This window comes from Grampus griseus, assembly GCF_964374135.1.
Source record: "Grampus griseus genome assembly, chromosome: 15".
Lineage (NCBI taxonomy): Eukaryota > Metazoa > Chordata > Mammalia > Artiodactyla > Delphinidae > Grampus > Grampus griseus.
In genome coordinates, this window is record NC_139009.1 from 17,360,755 (window position 1) to 17,377,913 (window position 17,159).

The window sequence follows — 17,159 nt, forward strand, 5'->3', positions numbered from 1 at the left end:
TCCAGCCTGCCTGCCCCTAGAGGCACATGCTCCCGAGTGCATCAGGATGTGTGGTCGCCTGTGAGCGTGAAGAGCCATCTTCATTAATTAAACTTATTGTTGCCATGCTTGGAAAAATGACTCATTAGCTCTGGCACTGTAACCATGCCTACAGTGTTTCTACCTAATGGAGCCCAGGGATTTACAGCAACTGCAGTACTCTATGCAGTAGCTGTGATTTTTGACAAAGTGCACACTCACCACCTCCTCCTAATTTACTGAGCCCTTTTGCCCTCCAAGGTACCTTGTCAATGTCTGGTGATTTCTCAGCACTCCTCGCAAAGGACGCTGTGGGATGTCAAGGTACCAGGAGGAGGGAGTGGAGCCCTGAACCCAAAGCAAGGGCAGACTGAGCCTCCAGAAGAAAACAGACCCCAGACAGGGTAGAAGGTGTTATGTCAAGTGGGTGATGAATACTAGGGATCATTCAGAGCAGTCATCCCTGATCACAGAAAAAAATGAAAGTAGTGAAGGAACTAGACGGCTCCTCTACTTTGTGAAACTCCTCCTCGGCCCCCAGACAGCAGGCCTAGATCTAGCAGAGCACAGGGGAAGGCTCTGATCTCTACCATGCTGTGGAAGGTTTGAACCACTGCTCGAAGTCAGAGAGAAAATATTTACTTTATTAAACCCCCCTAAGCAAAATCAGCCTAGTCAGATTAATATTGCTTCCCGAGATTGCTTTCCAAACGTTAGGGGCAATGACCTGGAAAAGTGAAAAGCTTTATTTAAGAGTGTTGATGTCTGCATCTAAATGGATGGGTCTTTGGATGTCAGAAGAACAAAACAGCCATTGGTTGGAGTTTAATAATCTTTGGCCGTCCAGATATGAAACTTGCTGTTGCCCCCACTGAAGACTTCCAGGGAGCAGAGCTATAAAACACGGATGTTTGCTTTAGAATGCAGAAAGTCACAAGGGAGTGTCGCTTCCATGCTACCATTAGAAGAAGCCTGATAAGCTGTAAAATTATAGTTTTTAAACTCATCAGAGAGCTGAGGATATCAATAAGCCTAAATGAATTAAATTCCAGAAAGCAATGAGCCCTTCCTTGAAAAGTAGAGACTCAGAGCTACTGGCATAATTGGTGGAGTGGTGGGAAAGGAGGAATTCAGAGACAATAGAGACAAAGGCACAGAAAAACCAGACAAACATTTCATAAATCTCCCATGGCCTGTGTGAGCTGGTGAGATAGGAAGCCCATGGTAACCCTTCCACAGAACAACTCAGCAACCATGCCCCCTAACTTTCCCATAGGCCTTCACCAAGCATATGCGAATAGTATATTAAAGGCTGGGGGCAGGGCAGAGACCTGAAAGAGATGTCCCTCCCACAGCATACGAGACCTCCCCAAAGTGCAAGACGGACCCACTGCCGGGTGCACGCAGGGCAAGAGAGCTGAGAAAATCTCCCCGAGACCCCATGGACTCACTAGATGCCCAGGCACAGCCACTGAAGGCTAGGACAGGCGCAGGGCAGGGGAGCCGGGAACAATCCCTTCGAGGCTCTGAAGGTCTTTGCTGAGTGCACTGGCGTAGCCCTCCAAAGGCTGGGAGCAGGGGAACAGGATGGAAAGAAACTTCCCAAGAAATAGAAAACCAGCAGCAGGACTGAAGAAAACAGAGAAGTCTCCAGACAAAAGTTGTCAGGTGGGCTCTCAGAACAGAGCCTTCCATTGTTCAGGAAACTGTAAAGCTTAAAGATCTCTTGACCCTCCCCTCTGTTCAGATCCCAGGCCCTGCTGAAGGGACAGTCTTGAGCACATATTCGGAATATTTAAAGCCAGAAGTGAACTGAATCTAACCAAAGCCACCACAAAGCTCAGGCCCAGCTCAACATATCAGATTAACTCATCCTTCCAAACTACCAGCCTGACAGAAGATGGGTCTTTTTCTTTTCTAGAGGTAAAGTTTATTTCCCTCTACCACTTCAGTCCTTTTTTATACGTATGATGTGGCACACAATAAAAAAGAATTAGGAAACCAACAAGGAAGCAAGAGAACGTGACCCATGGTCAAAAGGAAAAAAAAGAGAACTGGAATCAGAATAAGGGAAGTTCCAAATACCGGATTTGCAAAAAAAAGAGAATTTGCAAAAAAAAAAAAAGTCTATGATAAATATGTTAAAGGATCTAGAAGATATCATGGACAGTATGTGTGAAAAGATGAGGGATTTTATTAGAGAGTTGGCAATTACAGAAGGGAACAAAATGGAAGTGCTATAAATAAGAAAAACAGTATCAGAAGTGACTAATTCATTTGACACGGTTAAAACAAACTGGACAAAGAAGCAAAGAGGATTAGTGAGCTTAAAAACAGGACAATAGGAATTACTTTGAATGAGGGAAGTTTCTGGAATCATGGAGATATTTTACATGTTGTTTCAGTGTCAATTACACAAGTGTATACAACTGTCAAAACCCATCAAATTGAACCCTTAGGATCTATGCATTTTACTTTATGTAAATATCCATAAAGTATGAATGGATGAAAATGTGGAAGGATATTATTCAACATATTTATTGAGCCTCTGTATGTGGCAGATACTTTATCACGAGACAGGAATAAGAGGAGGAGGTTCACAGTGCAGCTGTTGCCTTTATCGGGCTTACAGTCCCTGAAGGAGTGAGACAGCCCCTTCCCTTTCACGGAAAAAAGGACATTGTTTCCTCATGTGACATGTTAAAAAAACAAAACAAAACAAGGTCCTCAGAGCGTATGAGTTGATCTGAGTGACACAGGGAAACCGTACTGGGCCCTACGCATCCCCCAGGCCTCAGCTCTGTGGTCGGTGGAGAACCTCGGCCACCATTTCGACCCCGCCCTACACCCTGACATCCTAAACACCTGGGGGGGCAGAGGGGGGCGGGAGGGGGTAGAGGGGTAAAGCTTCCTGTTCATTGCCCAGGACAGAAGCCTCCGGAGCTCCGGTGCCCAGGTCTGGCCTGAAGAAAGGCACACAGGCTCTGACTTACCCTGCAACTGCCAGAAGGGGCTGCGTAACACTGTCCAGAAATCGCAGGGACACAGTGCCCCGTGGAGTGAACCTGAACCTGGGCCAAGAGACAGGAGCTAGGAAGAATCGATAAATAAGCTTCCTCGCCTCCCCGCCCCCCTCCCCCCTCCCCCGCCTCCGCACCCCACTGGACTATTCTCAGGAGGGGTCATTCCACATGGCCCCCTGGAGAAATCTGTGTGGGGGGCGGGGGGGGCGGTTAACATCTTTACTGGAGTATCATTGCTTTACCATGGTGTCTTAGTTTCTGCTGTATAACGAAGTGAAGACGGGCCAACTGGAATCCCTACAAAAGCCCCCCTGGCGTTTGCTCCCCTTCCTTCCCTGCCTCACTCCCCTTTACCCCTCACTGCTGACCTGGGGATTAACCCTCCTCCCTTCCCAATAAAACAGGAGCACAGGAGCTTGGTCTCAGGCTCTGTTTGCTAAGCACCCAGGCTCATACGAACACAAAACTTATTTCAGAAAAAGAATAATCCTAGTAATTTTTAATAATTATTGAGTTTTTACCGTGTATTTTTTTCTCTTCTTTTTTAAGTCCACTTGATTTACAATATTGAGTTGGTTTCAGGTGCACAGCAAAGTGATTCAGTTAAACACATATATATATATTCTTTTTTAAATTCTTTTCCATATCATGTGTTTTTTTAACTGCTTTACCTAAATTAACCCTGTCTAAGCAGTAGCCCTAAGCAGTAAATATTTATTATGATCCTTATTTTACAGATGAGAAAACAGAGACACGGGTTAGTAACTCACCCAAGGCTACACAGTAAGTGGCAGAACGACTAGACAAATGCAAGCAGCCTGGTTTGCAAGCCCAGTTCTTAACCACCATGCTATACTTCCTCTTTCATAGTAAATGAGACCCAAACAGTGAACATGCCAGGCATGATGCCTGTGACAGTATTAGCTTATTCGAATCTGAATGTCCGATAGGAAGCTACAAATACAAATCTGAAGCTTGAACCAGACCAACGTATCCAGCCAAGGGCCTGGAAGCATTTCACCTCATTTAAAGCAGCTTCACTGGGCCCTGTGTGCAGGTGTGTGTGCAGGAGTCTCAGTGAGGCACACCTGCCACACTGGATATGGGAACACAGGACAATTGTTCACTCTCCACCCTCCCCCATCCCTGCAGTCCTTGCAAATGCTCTAAGAGACTTGTCACATGATAATGATAAACTGAAATGTGACGGATTCAATTACAATTTATACTTTAACTTAACAATCAATTACCTTCCCCTTATTGGAGGAACAGCCTTAAGCTACGATACCAGCCCTGGAGAGAAATGCTCTTAGGGAAAGGAGCCGCTGGCCCAAGGAGATCTGAAAAGGGCTGTTATCCTCCCAGGAACCTGGGGAGGGGGAGGAGAGGCACTGAGCAGGAAGCGGGGGTGAGGAAGGGCTGGCTGGCTTCCCGGGGCTGCACAGGTGTGAGCAGGGAGGTGTTCCCTGTCTGTGCTGAGAGAGGAAGATAAGGGGATCCCCTCCTTATGCCTTCCCTGGTTCACGTGTCTGTGGGTGCTTCCCCAGGCTGTAAAATGAACTAGAAGGATGAAGCTCCCATTGCTTGTCACCTAGGAGCAGCTGATCTCTGAAGTGAAATGTTTACAGAGAAAGGGATGAAGGACATTGGTAGCAGCCAGCGCTGAACAACACAGACCCCCCGAGGACCAGGTCACGGTGCACGAGGCAGAGGCAGCTTCTCCTGTGCAGCCTCTGCTGAGATCCTTCAAGAGGTTTGGGGCGACGGATGCACACTCGCTCCCCAGGTGGGCTTTGTAGAACTCAAGAGGCTCCCTGGGGTTCTGCGTCGTGGAAAGCCACAGCAGCAATAAGCCCTGCACAGATGCAGCACCTCCAAAGAGCAGCCGCACAGGAGGATAAAGACTGAAATCCCAGCTTTCCTTCAGGGAGACGTAAAGACGGGAGGGAATCCCAGTGCAGGCTTCTCTCTCTTTCTCTCTCTCTTCCCCACAGGGATGGAACCCAGACTGAGACAGGTCTCCACGCCTCCAGCGTCTCCTCTTCTAAACCCTTCCTCACACTGCAGCCAGAAGGAGCTCTCAAACACACAGATCTGACCATGTCACTTAAGGCTTTAAACCCCTCATCTTATAAAATAAAGCCCAGATTCTCAAGTGTGGCTTTTGAAGGAGATCAGAATACGCTACCCCCAAATATGCCACTTTGGAATAAGGATTATTTTGAATGTAAGGCCACTGAGAATCGTTCTCTGCCCTCCCCTTATCTGCCTAAAAACAGGGCATAATTTCCCTTTGTGAAGGTGCTTACCCCTGTACCAGGAAGGGAAGAGAAGCTCTTATCACTGAAGATGAAAAGTCAACACTGAGATGAGTTTGCATAAACAGACCTCACTCTAATAACCCTTATCTTCCATGAGCCGCCTCATGTATTTCCTAGTTACTTCCCCACAGTTTATTGTTCCTTCAAGCCCAAACCCTTTTTCTGTTGTTAAAATGGTATATAAGCATCCAAGTCTAACCACTTCTTTGAGTTTAGCTTCTTTCTGTGAACTCCCATGCATACAAATATTAATAAAAATGATATGCCTTTTCCTCTATTAATCTGTCTTTTGTTAGTTTAATACACACCCCCCAGGAACTGAATCTAAGAGGGTAGAGGAAAAGTTTTTCCTCCCCAACACATTCAAAGTCCTTCCCAATCTTGCCTCTATCACACACACTTTCCAGCTCCCCCGCTAAACTTGGCCTGGTTCTCAAACCACTGTTAACTTTTAAGTGCCTCCTAAAATTTACACACACTCTCGCATTCTCCCAGCTTCTCCATTTGACCCAACTCCTATTAAAACTTTGAAGTCTCTTCAAATAATTTCCTCTCCTGAAGCTTTCTTTCAACATCACCAGGTAGTGGATGGCCCTTTGCCTTGCTCCCAAAACACTGTGCCCACACTATTTGTTACACACTATTGCAATAATTATGATGTAACATATAGTACAGAGTGAGGAGAGACAGCATAAGAGCACTAGGGGAAAACTGCTTGGATTCAAATCCCAGTCCTGTCTCTTCCTAGCTGAGGGATCTCAGACAAACTGCTTATCCATTTAGTACCTCAGTTTCCTCGTCTGTAAAATGGGGTTGATGTGACTACCTTATTTGAACGTGGTAGTTGGAAGGATGAAGTGAGTTGCTATATAAAAGCCTCTGGATCAATGCATGACACCTAGTAAGTGCTCAGTAAATGCTGGTTACTATTATCTGATTTTTGGTAAACTAAAAGTTTACCAAAAAAAGTTTTTATGAAAGTGTCAGTTAAATCTTAATCATCTTTGGACCCAATGTCAAAAAAGCCTGTCACAGAGGCTGGTGTTTCATAAATTCTCAAAAAAGAGGAAAAAGTGTGCTGAATGAACAGTCACTATGCAGAGCTATCGTGAACGCAGTAGCTGCTGGTATTCGAAACCATGAATACAGAGTTTTGTGGAACATTTCAACTGCTGATCCTGTCAGATGTGCTTACATGTAAGTATTGTGAAAACATTTTAAGGGCTCATACTGTCAAATGCATTGAGGAACCACTGTGAATGTTGACCCTGTCAAGTGGGGTGTCAAATATGGTTATAGGAAAACAATGTAACATCAATGTATGTGACATATGGATCTATAGTAAAGATATTGCACCAAGAACGAGGTTAGAGCAAAGCACAGTCCAAATAAAACACCAAGCCCTACCTTTCGGCTCATTGTCTTAAAGCCGCGATGGCTCCAGAAATTCATCATATGATAATTCTTTAAAAAACATTATGTTGTCCTGGGTGGGGGAGTGAAATGTAACACGAAGGACCCCTTAAGGAGAAGCAAAGGGCATGGCTGCCCCACCCGCAGTGAGGAAGGCCTTTCCTAAGTGAGATTTCTGCACACTCTTCTACCTGATTTCCTGGAGCTGGGGGCAGTGTAAGCAATGACATAGGTGTGGCCGAGATGTTCAGATCACAAGGTCTTTGGTCATAAATGTTGGAGTCTTGCATTACTCAAGCCAGCCCCAGTGAGGGCTGAAGATGAGATGCCCTCTGTCCCCATGGGGTCCTGAGCTGGCAGGGACCGTGGGGCTCCTGTATAATGGTCTGAATGATACAGTCCAAACCCACACCTCACCCAGACCTGCACAGCAATGCCGTCACAAATTCTGGGAAAATGGAACTGCGTCTTACACATGATATCACTTCTGTTTCTGAAGGGTAGCTGTTACTTTCTATCTTAAAATCAAAACAAACGCAAAATGATAAAAAATATCCCTGTGTTTCTACCGCATTAACTTGTCTATTGTATCCAGGAGAGAGAAATCATAGTTTTGTTTTACATCTGCTGGTCACATCAGATCTGAATTGAATGTCCAGGTTAGGAAAGGGAATAATAACAGCATTACCCCAAATTTTTCACACTATGTCTCAAGAATCATAAAAATGTTCAACATGTTTACATCCTTTACTCCACTAGTTACAAATCTGGGGATTCTGTGCAGTTTCTCACATTCTGACATGTTTGAAATTTGGATGCATACTTGTATTTGACATACGCATGTAATGAAGTATTTCTCCCCCACCCCCCACCCCCGCCAAAGTGCTATTAAATTGATGGTGTGTATTCATGTGCTTGGCTGCCATAACAAAATACCACAGACACAGCGGCTTAAACAACAGAAATTTATTTTCTCATAGCTCTGGAAGTGAGAGTCCAAGATCAAGGTGTGAGCAAGTCTGGTTTCTTCTGAGGCCTCTCTCCCTGGCTTGTAGGTGACGCCTTCTCACCGCGTCCTCACATGGCCTTTCCTCTTGCACCCTCACATCCTTGGTGACTCTTCTTATAAAACCAGTCATGTTGGATTAGGGCCCACCCTCATGACCTCATTTAACCTTCGTTACCTCTTCAAATGTCTCATCTCCAAAGACAGTCACACTGAGGTTAGGGCTTCAACATATGAATTTGGGAGGCACACCATTTAGTCCCTAACATCAGTGGTGTCTTAGGATCAAGGAAATACAGCATAACCTTCATAATCAATAAACAAGAAATGAGTGTTTATTGAAGAAAACAAGAGACATCACCATACCTTCTCTGACAGATGGAATGTTCTGGCAGCCTGTCTGACCCATTGCTGACCACCTCAGAGCCCTGGGCTCCACCAACAGGGGGACGACAAACCCAGCATCCCTCTCCCCGCAAGTCCCCGCCACCCTGCCCAGGTCAGGAATGACTCCTGCCGTGTTCTCGACTGTCTCAACGGATATTTTGGCCCCTGTGGCCGAGGACTCCAACACAGTGCCCTAGGCTCGCATTTTGCCCCGACCCTAATGAGTCTTTCTTTCTTTTTTTTTTTTTGGCTGCATCGGGTCTTAGTAGCGGCATGTGGGATCTTTTGTTGCAGCGTGAGGGTTTTCTCTCTCTAGTTGTGGCACACAGGCTCCAGGGCATGTGGGCTCTGTAGTTTGCACACGCGGGCTCTCTAGTTGAGGTGCACGAGCTCAGTAATTGTGGTGCACAGGCGGGCTTAGTTGCCCCTCGGCATGTGGGAGCTTTGTTCCCTTACCAGGGATCGAACCCTTGTCCCCTGCATTGCAAGGTGCATTATTTACCAGTGGAACATCAGGGAAGTCCCCCTAATGAGTCTTATATTGTAATTTAATCTTTTCTGAGTAAACCTTGTCTTTCTTTAACCACAGAATTACCTTCTCCTATTTCTGCTTAAGTATCTAGCTGTCATCTCCTCCTCTGGGAAACATTCTTTGACCACCTGACACATCAAGCATGGGGTAGGTGTCCCCTTCTGAGCTGTCAGTACCACTACAAGGTTTGTCCTAACTATGTACCATTATATCACACACTCACACTCACATGCACACTCTCACACACACACACACTCACACGCACAAACACTCTCTCACACTCACACACACACTCTCTCACACACACTCACACTCACATGCACAAACACTCTCTCACACTCACACATACTCACACACACACACACACACACACACACACACAGCAAGCCCGTTAGTGCTGGAAACTCTGGCTTAGCTTTCCGCCTTCGTGGCCCAATACAACCACTTACTAGCTATGTGCCCTCTATGCCTTAGTTTCTGTCTCTGTAAATAGGGACAGTCACATAGGATTGATGGGAAGGTGAAATGAGATGGAGAAATACAGACAGTGGTTTGCTCAGGGTCCATATGTGACTGAGGAGGGGGAGGGGGTGGATGACAATACAGCAGCGTCCAGAGAATGTCCAGAGGAGGAAAGGAAGCTTCATCTAAGCCATGGTTATGTGTTCTCCACCTTTTCCCTCCCCCATGAGACCCAGGTGCCCAGGTCTAGGCACGGGGATCACTTCTTAAACTAGATTTAAGGTGAATAAATGACTTGGGCTCCGTCTAACCTGGGACCCATTAGGGTTTATAGTGACAAATAGTAAGTAGGCTCTCAAGAGTTTAACCATAATGATAATGGGTAGGTAGGTAGAAGAGATAAATAAATATAAGACATGAAAAGTCCACCTAGTCCCTGCAAAGCTTTTTTTTTTTCTTTTTTTTTGCGGTACGTGGGCCTCTCACTGTTGTGGCCTCTCACGTTGCGGAGCACAGGTTCCGGACACGCAGGCTCAGTGGCCATGGCTCACGGGCCCAGCTGCTCCGCGGCATGTGGGATCTTCCCGGACCGGGGCACGAACCCGTGTCCCCTGTAGCGGCGGACTCTCAACCACTGCGCCACCAGGGAAGCTCCCCTGCAAAGCTTTTAATCCTGGTCCACAGACTGCCCGCAAATATTCCAGCATTTCCTTTTCCTGTGCAGTATGGCTCTGCTTGTGAGGTATACTCATGGGGCAACCTACTCACATCTCCAGGGAACACCCCTGTTACATGGTGCACAGTGTGTAAGTCAGGACCACCCACAGGAAAACATCACCATGGGCTACAACAGCTACTCAATCTGACTCTGAAATCCCACCTCTGGGAAAATATCTTCAGAACATGATTCGAGAGGACAAAACTCTATCTATATGAAGATGCAATAGCATATAAGATCTTAAAAATACTAATTAACTTATGAGAACAGTCCAATGTGCCCACGCATTGACAATAAAATATTCTATAGCTTTGAAAAGGAGTAGTTGGAAGTCTATGCTTACAGTTAAAGAAGAGACCCAAGTTCCATCTGCACTATCATTACAGCTGTGTAAAAATATATATGCTGTGGCCAAAACACAACATATGCCAAGAAGAAGACAGATATTTTGTTAGGAAGGAAGGAATTGGGGGGGATTAGGAATGGGCTCCATTTACATTAAAAAAAAGTCCTCTGTGCTTTTATAAGAAGGTTTCTATAAGAGAATGCCCTACATTAGCAAGTTCCCAGCTGTTGGGAACGCTCCTTGACTCCAGAGGATTAAGAATTCAGGCAAGGGCTTTCCTGGTGGCGCAGTGGTTGAGAGCCCGCCGCTACAGGGGACACGGGTTCGTGCCCCGGTCCAGGAGGATCCCACATGCCGCGGAGCAGCTGGGCCCGTGAGCCATGGCTGCTGAGCCTGCATGTCCGGAGCCTGTGCTCCGCAACGTGAGAGGCCACAACAGTGAGAGGCCCGCGTACCGCAAAAAAAAAAAAAAAGAGGAATTCAGGCAGCTACATAGCACAGGGAGATCAGCTCGGTGCTTTGTGACCACCTAGAGGGGTGGCATAGGGAGGGTGGGAGGGAGGGAGACGCAAGAGGGAAGAGATATGGGAACATATGTATAACTGATTCACTTTGTTATAAAGCAGAAACTAACACACCATTGTAAAGCAATTATACTCCAATAAAGATGTTAAAAAAAAAGAGCACCAAAAAAGAAAAAAAAGAATTCAGGCAGCCCCGATGGCTGTCATTGTTCCAAATAGTCCTTAAAATTCACAATCGGAAAGAGCTGGCCAAGAACATTCGCGGTGTAGATGAGGCTCATGTCAGATGGTGGCTGCCTGCTGCCTCTCTGGGGTTTTCCCAATTGCAAGATGCTTAGGAGAGACTTCCTTTTGTTTCCTCCTTGGTGTGTATACTTTAATTATTCATGCAATCAATTGGTGTTCACTAAATGTTTTTAAAGAGCTTTTCCTCTTGTTTCTGTGACTTTGGTGACGTTCAGTTCTGCACTTTGGCCAGAGGAACTCCAAGGGCTCCACGTAGCCCAGTCAGAGGAGGGAGTCCAGGAAGTGCCGCCATCTAGGCCATCGCAGGGGTGGATTTGAATAACTGATGGTTTTCTGATATTAGTTCTGCTCTGATGATGTTTGTAAGTGTGTGCAACTTGTTTATTGAGCAATCTCAGCACGATGGGATATAAACATGAGTTTTCTTCATTCACTGCCTTTAATCAAACCTCATCTAATCTCTCCCATTCCCATCCCCTTTTCTTTTTTTCCGCGGTACGCGGGCCTCTCACTGTTGTGGCGTCTCCCGTTGCGGAGCACAGGCTCCAGACGCGCAGGCTCCGGACGCGCAGGCTCAGTGGCCATAGCTCACGGGCCTAGCCGCTCCGCGGAACGTGGGATCTTCCCGGACCGGGGCACGAACCCATGTCCCCTGCATTGGCAGGCGGACTCTCAACCACTGCGCCACCAGGGAAGCCCCCCATTCCCATCCCTTAACACCACCCTCCTCAAGTTTCATGACCTTCTGATCACCTTTGGTTATTAAAAGTCAGATACGTTTAAAACTTCTGTGTCAAACTTAACCTCATCTGCTCCTCTCCTTCCAAGGAAAGCTGACAGTGACCTTGACTGCTTGCAGTGGGGGTCTCTAGCCCCTTAGTCCTCCCAGCCCTTCAAGGTCTGGCTACTCTGGTGCTGGGCTGGGAAAAAAGTAGAACAAGAATGCGATCATCACTGTTTAACTCTGCTGGTGGTCCCAGCTCTCTATACCTGGACTTCTTTGGGGCCACCCCCTCCCCTGCACACTTCCCTGAGATGAGAAATCCAATTCCAGCTCTTAACTTTCATTGTGTGCTAAGGATGGAATGTCTGTGTCCCCCCCTACTCCCACAAACTAAATTTCATATGTTGAAATCCTAACCCCTAATGGGAAGGTATTAGGAGGTGGGGCCTTTGGGAGGTGATTAGTTCATGAGGATGGAGCCCTCATGAATGGGACGAGTGCCTTATAAGAGAGCCCTCCCCCAAATCTCCTTCATCCCTTCCACCACGTGAGGCCATGCAAGAAGACAGCATCTATGGGTCTTCCTCAGATGCCTAACCTGCCAGGGGACTTGATCTTGGATTTCCCAGCCTCCATAACTGTGAGGAACAAATCTTTCTCATTTTCGCTGCCCAGTCTGTGGTGATTTTGTGATAGTAGCACTTACAGACTAAGACACTGTGCCACCACACATCCCAGTCTCTGCTGCTGGCCACCACCACCCATCAGGCAACAGGCACGATAGCCGGGGCATTGCCAGCTCCGCCCTCTCGGCACTGTCGGCTGGACCCATGGAAAACTCATGCCCCCTTGAAACACCAAAGCACACACAGAGGTTCCTCCCTGTTCGGCTCTGTGGTCACGCTGCCCTCTCTCCCTTGTCTTCTCTTCTCCTGCTCTTCCAGGTGTCAGGTCAGATCCGAAAGTTAGCAAACTAAGCAGACACGTCATCTGGAGTTAGCATATGAGCTTCATATTCTTGTTGAAGAACCCCCAATTCTCTTGATTCCCCCTCATTTGACTTGGGGGGTCAGGGTGGAAGCTGAGGGATTGACCGCTCCCAGTGAACCATGTGTGACCATGACTTCAGCCATGGTTTCCTCTCCTCTCAAACTGAGGAAGGGCTTCACCCCAGAACTGATGGCGGCAGGACTAGTGTTGACCCCAGATGTTGTTGATTGTCTCCAGCATGTACAGAACTTAGCAACTCTTTGTCCGTGGTTTCAGCCTCAGTCACCAATTCTGGGTCAACAGGAAAATGCATTCAACTTCCTGTTATGTGTGCAAGTTTAGATTTGGGTCCAAATTGGCCTTCTATTTCTTTGGAGCTTAGCTCACAATTTTAGAAAAGGGTAGAATTTGGTTTTACTTGGTCCAAGCTTTGGTTAAAGAGTGAAGTTCAAGAGCCAGCCGAAACTACAAGCAGGCGAGAGAAAGCTGCTCAGGGCACAGCTGCAGAGGGCGGGCCCAGCCCTGGTTGGGCGGGGAGTGAAGGAAGCACCAGAGGAGCCCCCGCCCCCCCATCTGCGGAACCACCTAACACGTGGACACAGCGGGAGACCTCCAGGGCTCCGCGAAGGCTCTACCGTTCAGACACTCCTGGCTGAGTCACAGCTGATCTCATTCAGGCAGAGCACCAGCGCCTTTCCCTGGAACCAAGCCTTCTTCAATCTGTGGGAGACAGGGGAGTGCAGTGCCAAGGGGACACCCACTTCTACCCTTTATAGGCATTGTGGGTCAGTTAGTCATATCTTCAGGCTTTGGCGTTTTCCATAAAATAGGGAAAACCAATCTACCTCAACGGGATGCCAGAGGATTAAATGAGATGATGCTGTATGTGAAGTATATACGACAGTGCTTAGCACATAAAAGGCAGAATAATTCCCAATCTACCCATCGGGCAGTGAGACCACAGTGACCAGGAGATAAATGGTCCCTCTGCCTTTAGATCCATCCATAATTCAGCTACTTCTCACCATGGTCACTGCCCCACTCTGGTCCAAACCAGTATCACCTCTTACCTCGGCCCCTGCAGCAGCCTCCAAAGTGAAGCCCTGCTTCCACCCTTGCCCCCTACAGTCTATCAGAATGACCCTAATAAAAGGTAAGCAGATCATGATACCATGTAAAACCCCACAATGACTCCTGTCCTCATCAGAGTGAATGCCAAGGTCCCCACAGTCACCTACAAGGCCCTACACATTCCACCTCCAGTTGCTCTCCTGTCCTGTCTCCATCCCACTGGCCTACTCCCTGTTCCTCCAACACAGCAGGCCTGTTTCTGTCTCAGGGTCTTTGCGCTGAACAGTCCTTCTGCTTGGAATGTGCTTCTTTCTGATAGCCACATTACTACCCCTTACTTCTTTCAGGTCCTGCATCAAATGTCACCTTATTGGTGGTCTACCCTGACCACTCTGTTTACCATTGCATCATTCCCACATCTGCCCCAATGGCTGTCCTATCCCGCTCCCCATAGCATTTTATCTCCTGGCATACCATGTAATTTACCGATTTCTATTATTGTCTGTTTCCCCTTCCCCCCCCCCCACACACACCAGAATGTAAGTATCATGAATGCAAGAATTAGTGTCTGCGTTGTTCACTGCCGTATCCCAGCACCTGGGACAGTGCCTGGCACATATTAGGTGCTCAATCATCTACTGGATGAATGACTAAATGAATAAAAGAACATGAGTACTCACAAGCAGGAAGTGTAAGACCCAGTTAACTACTCAGCGTAGGGCGATGCTGAGAATGAATCAGAGGAAGGATGAAGTCAGCTTAGAAGAGGCGCCCAGACTGCGTGAGTGGGCTCCACCCTTGCCTCATCTCAATTTGGACCCAACATAGGAAACACATTTTGAAAGCATCCCCTTTAGTCATTCCAATCATTTGTTTCCTCTAAACTCCAACTTGTCTGGGGACCAAAGTCCAAAGCTCTTGCAAATAGAAGCTGTGTTAAGCACAAAAAAAGTTCAATGGCCCTTTCACCATTTTGACTTCAGAGAGCGAGGGTGCTACCTCAAAGCCTCCCAGATGCTCCCTGCGGCTCGGCTCTCTTAGCTACCTGTGGTCTCAGACTCTCTTCAACCAAACGCTTGACTCACACCTTGAACTGAAGGGATACAACTGTTCCACGTGCGTGGGGGTCTCTTCTCTTCACAGGAATGGCAAGTAAAACAACAACTGGGTATAAGAAAAGTAGAACTCACTGGCAAGTGCTTGCTCCATCTAAAGGCATTCAGACATGAATGAATGAATAACTACACAGCCAGCACCGGTCAAGGCAAACAAAACTCTTCAGATCTGCAAACTGACAGTTTGCAGTTCAAGTCTCGATTGCAAGTTTAGCCCCTGTATCAGCGCAGCAACGTAGCCGGCACTTAATAAATAGCTGTTGGCTACAAAGTACCAAGCGCTGAGTCATAGAAAGTAACCCAAAAGAGGATTAGAAAGTCTTGTTGCAGGGAGTGATTCTGCCCTTTTGCAGATGTAGTATATGGAGTGTTGTTTCTCACCCCTCTCTCCCATGGTCTCTGACCCAGAGCATATGTGAGGTATCTGTGAACTCACTGGTCATTGGGAAGAGGCTTACACTCTCTGTATGGAGGCAATGCCCAAAAAAGGGGTTCAGAGGAGAGAACTGCTGGTGGGATAAGAGAATTGAGCAGGGAAGAGACTGTGGTTCTCGCTACAATGTAGCCTCTGTGCCATGCTGGGTTTTTAATTGGTGCTCAAAGCACTTCCACCAAGTCTGTCCAATCCATGCTTCCCACACATGTGCACACACACTCCCCCCACCAACTTCTCTGACCCCTTTCCTTTCCTAACTGCACTTTTGCTTAACCTACTCAGTAGCCTTTAGAAATCCTCAGGACATTTGCAGCGTTAAAACAAGTGTATCTCCATTTTATTGCACCTGTATTTCTTGTAAAGAGCAATTTCATTTTGTGTCTCCATTGTATTCAATCTGACTTTTGCACTCTGAAACTTCTCCAAACAAAGCTCTCCTTGTGAAGCAGGAAACACAGCCGACAGCCTCTTGCTCTCCCAGCATTTTTTCAGAATGAGGAAAAAAGCACAGAGCTCAGTCTGGAGCACGCCAGCCCAGTAGCTGCTTCATCCCAGTGAAGGGAAGAGAGAGCAGCAGCCTCCACTGGCCCTAAGTAGGAGTTATGAAGACACCACACCCCTTGCTCACTCCACCTACTTCCCACAAACCCAGGGAGGACACTTAGGAACTTGTGAGTGAGTGAGTGCGTGAATATTTGCATTATTGTAATAGCCCCTTAAATTGTCTTTTGAGTCTAATCTCACCTCTATCCAAATCATTCTCCACATACTTCCAGAGTAATCTTTCATGTCACTCTTGCTGACCTTAAACAAATACGGTGCCAGTTATTTCTCCAGCAAAAATGGGTTTACCCAGGATCAGCAAAAATTGCAATTTGGGGACTGCAACCACACGGTGAGCCACGTGCAAGTCTCACGCAACAAGAAGAGGAGAACTCTTTTATAGAAGGGAAAAGGAAGTTGGGAGGCCTGCAGTAAACAAAGAGTCCATTGGAGGAATCAAGAGTTTGAAGTATAGTGGCTTTTCATTGGCTGCCTTGTGACAGTCTCTCGTTGGCTGAGCTTTTGCCAGGCAAGAAGAGGAAGCCTTTCTTCTTCCTGTTGGGCTCTGCCATCCTTGCAGGGCATATGAGTTCCCCCTTCTGGTCTCCTGACTCTATTTTAATTGAGGTCTCTATTTATTAACTTTCACACTCTCATTCAAAGCCCTCAGGATAATCCAGTCTTCTACATGTGAACTTTCCTGACGTAAGTGCCAACTATTTCTCCACTTGATCTCTTGTACTCACTCCCCTTCACCCTCCCCTCCAGCCAGATCCACCTTCTTTCCTTTTAGGCACAGGCCACATTCTCTATCGCCTTTGAACTTTTGGCCTTTTGTCTCCATGCCCAGAGCACTCTCCCTTCCCCCACTCTACCCCCCTTTTCAGCCAATCTTGTCCTTGGTGAAATGAAGAAATGGGTGAATAAATGATGAGATCAAATGGAAATGTCTGGTCTTGGAGTTCAGGAGAAATATTTGGGTTTCAGACTGAGTTTGGGGAATCACCATGTGTCCCCTAAGACTTTTAGACCATGATTGAAAGAGCAGCATTTGCTGCTGGGTAGGGGAGACTCCAGAGGGTCCTCCAGGACCTAAAGGGTGTGTGCCTGAGACAGAACATGGTGAGGACACACTCAAGGGGAGTAGCACCAAGGCTAAGCACCTTCCCCCGTATCTTTTCCCCTCCCACCCCTCTTGTAGCCCATCCACCTTAGGAATAGGCAGCATCACTTCTCAGACAAAGCTTATCTTCCTTCCTCTCAGCAGCCACATCCCGCCTGAGT